The sequence below is a fragment of the Schistosoma mansoni genome, chromosome 1, assembly GCF_000237925.1.
Source record: "Schistosoma mansoni strain Puerto Rico chromosome 1, complete genome".
NCBI lineage: Eukaryota > Metazoa > Platyhelminthes > Trematoda > Strigeidida > Schistosomatidae > Schistosoma > Schistosoma mansoni.
In genome coordinates, this window is record NC_031495.1 from 53,371,530 (window position 1) to 53,377,529 (window position 6,000).

Consider the following 6,000-nt stretch of genomic DNA (forward strand, 5'->3'; position numbering starts at 1 on the left):
GCAGCCAGTTTACTAACATTGATCCGTTGGTGGTGGTCAATCCTTCGGCCACTGAAAAGTAAGGTGAGATTGGCGCAGACCAGGGCATGATCAGACTCCAGATAAGTACTCCAAAAGGAGCGGCAGTCTTGTACACAACCACGCCAGCGGTAGCTGATCGCGATGTGATCAATCTGAGTCCAGGCTTGGGATGCAGAAGGAGGACGCCAGGTAGCACACCGGCGATGACTGTGCCGGAAGTTAGTGCTGGCCAGAAACAGGTTGTGGTCTGTGCACAGTTGCAGCAAACGGTCCCCGTTATCTGTCCTGCGACCAACAAGTCCCCATCGGCCACCTAAACGACTCTCTTCTGTGCCTAGACGCCCGACCTGTGCATTCAAGTCTCCGGCTAGTACTACAATATCTGTCGAACGCGCTTTCTGGAGAAGAACTGTTAACTGATGGTAAAACTCATCCTTGATTGCATCCGGGCTGCAATCTGTCGGGGCATAGGCGGAAATGACGAAAAGACACCGATTCTCACGCCGATTTCTTCTCACTTTGATGGAACTTTCTAATCTAACAGCACATAACCAACTGTTAATGGGGATCCAATCGATTAGTACTGCCTCAGCTCTAGCGCTTAGTGCGATACCGACGCCAGCAAGACCAGACGAAGATGCCACAGGGTCCCCGGATAAGCGCACGTGAAACAAGCTTTTCGAGGCGACAGATGGAGAACGAATTTGTAGTACTTCACTAGAGTCTTGAATACGGGTCTCGGATAGACAACAAACGTCAACATTAAGACCTTCCAAAGACATAGCCAGCCCTATCTGTTGTCTGATCTGCATTAGTGTGCGAACGTTGAAGGAAGCCAGCTTGAACGGCGTACGTGGTTTCAGAAAGACTGCTTCAGTATTCATAATCGGTGGAAGCGTTCACTTTCAACCAGACAGTGACTGGAGATCGTTTAGATAGGACAGATTTTCCACCAAGAGCGAGCTGCTGCATAAGTTGAAAAGTAAGGTTACACAAATTGGGGATAAAAGGGGGTGAAAAAGCGACGTAGTAAATAATAATAATAATAATAATGGTAATAATAATAGTGTAAATTGTCTTGCTTCTAATATGAGCGAGAATAGTATCGTCAATAGAATTCATCATTTCATTTATTTGTGTGTGGGCTATGATACTGCCCGGGTGCCCAAACAGAAGCAGGTAGTTTTCTTAGGGGGCCACACCCCGAGCCTTTGACCTAAAGGTCTGATCCACAAGGCAGTGGAGCATCGTGAGGAGATGCAGTCCCATGGTAGCCGGTGATCAATGATTGATTCGTACGCCATTTGTTCCCTCAGGATACTGGAGCCCATGTGCACCATTGGTTTGGAATCAGGGTTTTCCAACTCCCCTAGGTGGACTCACCTTGTCCACCAACCCGGTTAAAGCGCCGGACATTCGCTTTTCGTCCTCTCACTTTCGTAAACAACACCCCCTCCACGAGAAGGCAGTGAGTAGGACTTCCCTGGCAGAGGCTATATATTCGCTGGCCATGTGAGAGCATTTCGAGAGGGAGAGTGGACTCTCCCCACTCTCGGCCGTACCAGGGCATTTGGGGGTTGCCGCTATTGCTTAAGTCGTCTACATTGTTGTTCGCGGATGTCAAAATCTAGAGAACAATAAGAAGTGAGTTTAATCATTTTGATCTCCAAGCTGGCTTAGACGAATTAGTTAGACGGGATTGACGTTGGTGCTTAGAAGTTAATTCTAGGAAGAGTGTACTCATGAATATCGGACACAGACAAGCAGCTAGCCAATGTCTGATCAGGGATACTAACTCACTTGAGCGTAATCAGTGTGTAGGAACAAAATTAGTGAAGGGTCTTTCTAAACTCCCTTACAATGAGCGCTTAACACGCCTAAACCTTTTCCCCTAATTGCATCGTAGGACGCGAGGTGACCTTATATTGCCATTTCGTATCTTTAATAACGATTCAAGTGTTAATGTCTGATCGTTTTACTCCCTTTAGCTCTAATAATCTCCGGGGTCATAGCGAGAAGGTTCACAAACCGCGATCTGATAAACCTAAAGTGGGGTTCCAGTTTTATCAACGACTGGTCAATGACGGAACGCCTTACCCGAACAAGTGGTATCAGCCCCATCAGTGGACATTTTCAAGGAGAAACTGGACCTTCAATGAAAGGCAAACTGTTAAGATTAACACAGGTCCACCAACCTACTACGTTCAATCTTCATTAATTTAGTCTTAAATAGATTAATACGCTAAGTTATGTTTTCCCAATTCACTACACGATTGCCAGAAACACATTTCATTCTCAATACTTTGATGACCATGATAATGTTATTGTAGTAATTTTGTAAACAGGAGGTTACAAACTGTTTACCTCTAAATTCACTGGAATTCTAGATATTCGGTGTAGGATTAACACAGGTCCACCAACCTGCTATCCTTATCACTGAAGACTATGAGGTAGCTTATTTATTTATTTATTTAAACAAATAAACATTGGTACAAGGAGGCACCAAATAAATATGAGCCACATAAATCATCCGATTCTGTGAGGGCTGGTCAGTCAGTCAGTCAGCTACAACGTAGGACCAGGCACATATATGCATCGGTCCAAGTTGCCATACCTCGTTAGCACAACAAGATGAACACCGGATTCATAGAAGTAATTAATTTAGTGGTGGTGGTAGTATATAAAGAAAGGTTGTGTATAAGGATATAGTATAGGAAGGAAGAAAGTTATGAAGCAATTTTAATCTCAAGGTTTAAGGGAAGATAAAGAGTGTATACACCTACACCATTGTGATCGATTCTGAGCCATGTCACCCACAGTCTCCAACCATTGGTTACGATAGTCACGCGGGCCCCAACCAGGTAGTCTGCATCTACCAACATGGATCAGGCTAGAAGTTAGTGACTTCAAGCACTGATGCCACGTTTCGGTTTGGCCGCCCCTAACTCTCTTCCAACCATCCCCAATACTAGTCATCATAGAGCGTCGTGGTAATCGATGTTCAGGCATACGTAACACGTGGCCCAACCATCTCAGTTGATGAAGATTCATGACCTTATCAACTGATTTACCATCATTCCCTAATACCCTGCGTCTAACCTCACTATTACTTACCCGGTTATCCCAGCAGATACGAGCAATATTTCTAAGGCATCTGTGGTCAAATACTAGTAACCTACGAGTATCTTCTACTCTTAATGGCCATGTTTCACAGCCGTAAAGTAGAACAGAGCGAACTGCTGCGCAGTATACTCGTCCCTTAATTGATAGATGGATATCTCGTCTTCGCCATAGGTGACGTAAGTTGGCAAAAGCCAAACGAGTTTTTTGAATCCGTGCTGAGATTTCGTCGGACACCAACCCATTAGGGCTGATCAGACTTCCAAGATAAATGAAGTTGTCCACGCGTTCGACTACTTCACTCCCTATCCTTAGTTCGGATGTTGACACAGGCCAGTCCTGGAGTAACAATTTACATTTAAATGGGGAGAAACGCATCCCAAACATCCTGGCATTATTACTCAGTTCCAACAGAAGACTCTGCATTTTGTCAGCGTCTTCACCAAACAGGACTAAATCATCTGCGTAATCTAAGTCGATAAATGAACCTCCTGGTAGAAGATCAATTCCTGAAAATTCAGTCGCAGAGAGTGTTATTTCCAGCAACAGGTCTATAATGAAGTTAAACAAAAATGGGGATAGTGGACACCCTTGACGGACACCAATTGAGGTTGTAAAATCATATGACAGTTCGCCATAAGCTCTCACTCGACTGGTAGTGTTCGAGTAAAGAGCCTTCACAAGGTTTATGTACTTCTCAGGTACACCTTTCAATGGCAGACACTGCCACAGAACCTCTCGGTCTACAAAGTCAAATGCTGCTTTCAAGTCAAGAAAAACTATCATTGTCGGACGCCGACAAGTATGTCTGTGCTCTAAAACTTGACGAATGGTGAATATGTGGTCGATACAGCCACGACCAGGTCTGAAGCCAGCCTGATTTTCTCGTGTTTGCAGTTCACGAGTCTTAGTTAGGCGCCTGATAATTATTGAGGCTAGTATTTTAGATGCTATGTTAGTCAGACTAATCCCTCTATGGTCATCGCAGGATGATTTTGACCTCTTTTTATATATTGGGACAATCAGTGATTGTGACCAGTCAGATGGGATTACGTCCGTCTCCCATATTTTAGCCAGAATATTAGTCAACCTAATCGCTAAAATTGGACCACCATATTTAAAGACCTCTGGAGCCAATCCATCAGGACCAGCTGCTCTTCCTCGTTTCAGATTAGTTATAGCCTTTTGAACTTCAAGTAGGGTCGGGGGACCTACTTCAATGTTCCATTCAGGTTTTCTGGGGATAGTGGGTAGTTGTGCAGTAGCTGAAGGCTAGTTAAACTGCTCCTTAAAGTGTTCCGCCCATCGTTCTAAACGTTTGGGTTGAGAGCAGATAAGGGTTCCGTCTTTTTCCGAGATTGTCTCACTTACACTTGACTTCTTAGTTCCGGTTTCCTTTATTAGGCTGAATAGTTGCCTGGTGTTGCCTACAGCCGCTGCCTTTTCCATCTCTTTTGCTTTCGTTGCCCACCACTGCTCACGATCGTTCCTTAGGCTTTTAGTTAACCTAGATCTTATTTGTTTACGCTCTTCGTCGTGTTCAGAGCCTGATGGGATGAGTTTACGCGAATCCATCAGTGAAATAGACTTAGAAGAAATCCACTGGTTTTTTGGAGCCTTATGGTTTAAATAACTAATAGATGTTACTGCTGTTTCCACAGCTGTTCGTGTGTCTTTCCAAGCAGCATCTGAGTCAGTCTCGTTTACAGAACTGCCTAGATGTGAACTCAGTTGTTTCTGGAATTCGCATTTGGCTTTCTCGTCCTCCAGTTCAATCCTAATGGGTCTTCTTAGTGTACTTTTCCTGCGTCCATCGAGGTGCAGACAAATGCATGCTCGTATTAAAGCGTGATCAGAGTCTAAACAAGTATTCCAATACGAGCGACAATCTTCTATTGAGCCTCTCCAACGATGACTGATGACAATATGGTCTATTTGAGTCCATCGTTGGTTTGGTGCAGGTGGTCGCCATGTTAGACGATGTCTCTCCTTATGCTTAAAATTAGTGCTTGCTGAGGGCTGGAATACTGTCCGGGTGCCCAGACCGAAGAAAGTGGTTTTCTTTGGGAGCCTTTGCAGTCCCATAGTTGCCAGTGACCAACGATCGGTTCATACGCTGTTTGGTTCTTCAGGATACTGGAGCCCATGTGCGCTATTGGTTTGAAATCAGGGTTTTCCAACTCCCCTAGGTGGACTGTCCGTGTCCACCAACCCTGTTAAATAGCCGGACATTCGCTTTTCGTCCTCTCGATTTCGTAAAAGACACCCCGCCACAAGTAGGACTTCCCTGGAAGTGGTTGTATTGTGTTGCATCAGCAACACCCGGTTGAGAAACAAGCTTAGTTCCCAACAAAAAAATTGACGAAATGTAGTCCGAAGAGCAAGATAATCTACATGACTGACGCATTTCAAGATAAGTCATGAAGAAACTAATGGCCTATTAGTCCAACGACTAAATAAGACGAAGTGATTTATATTGAAACTAGAAAGTGATGAACTTCCACCAGTACTTGTCAATGCAGCTATTACATGTCTTCCATCTACGGGACATGAATCATAAGACAAGCACAAATTCAGTCTGTTCGTGTCGAAGTACGCACAAAATAGGCTGCACCCATTTTTTAAAAAATTGTGAAGCTATTGGGAAACACAACGTACCCGAAGCAGACTAAGTTTATTATGAGAAGCTTACTCTGTGACGCCGTAACGCTGCACACAAACTTGACGCTTCGAAACTCAAACGTTCAAACACTGCTGAACAGAAATATGAAACTGTTTATTCCTTAAACTCTGCATCTTAACAAAATAGACGTACTTCCGGCCACAGAAATGCATGTTTCTCATTGCGTTCCGTCTGAA

General features: G+C 44.2%; 1 protein-coding gene across 1 annotated transcript in view; it reads right to left on the bottom strand.

Annotated features, from left to right (window-relative positions):
- Smp_067250.1 (putative fms interacting protein) overlaps positions 1 to 5,869 on the bottom strand; it is a 30,598-nt gene extending 24,729 nt beyond the window's left edge. The window contains exon 1 of the mRNA XM_018794840.1: positions 5,834 to 5,869. The gene's annotated coding sequence lies outside the window, so the exon portion shown is untranslated. The remainder of the gene's footprint in view (positions 1 to 5,833) is intronic.
- Between the last annotated feature and the right edge of the window lie 131 nt (positions 5,870 to 6,000).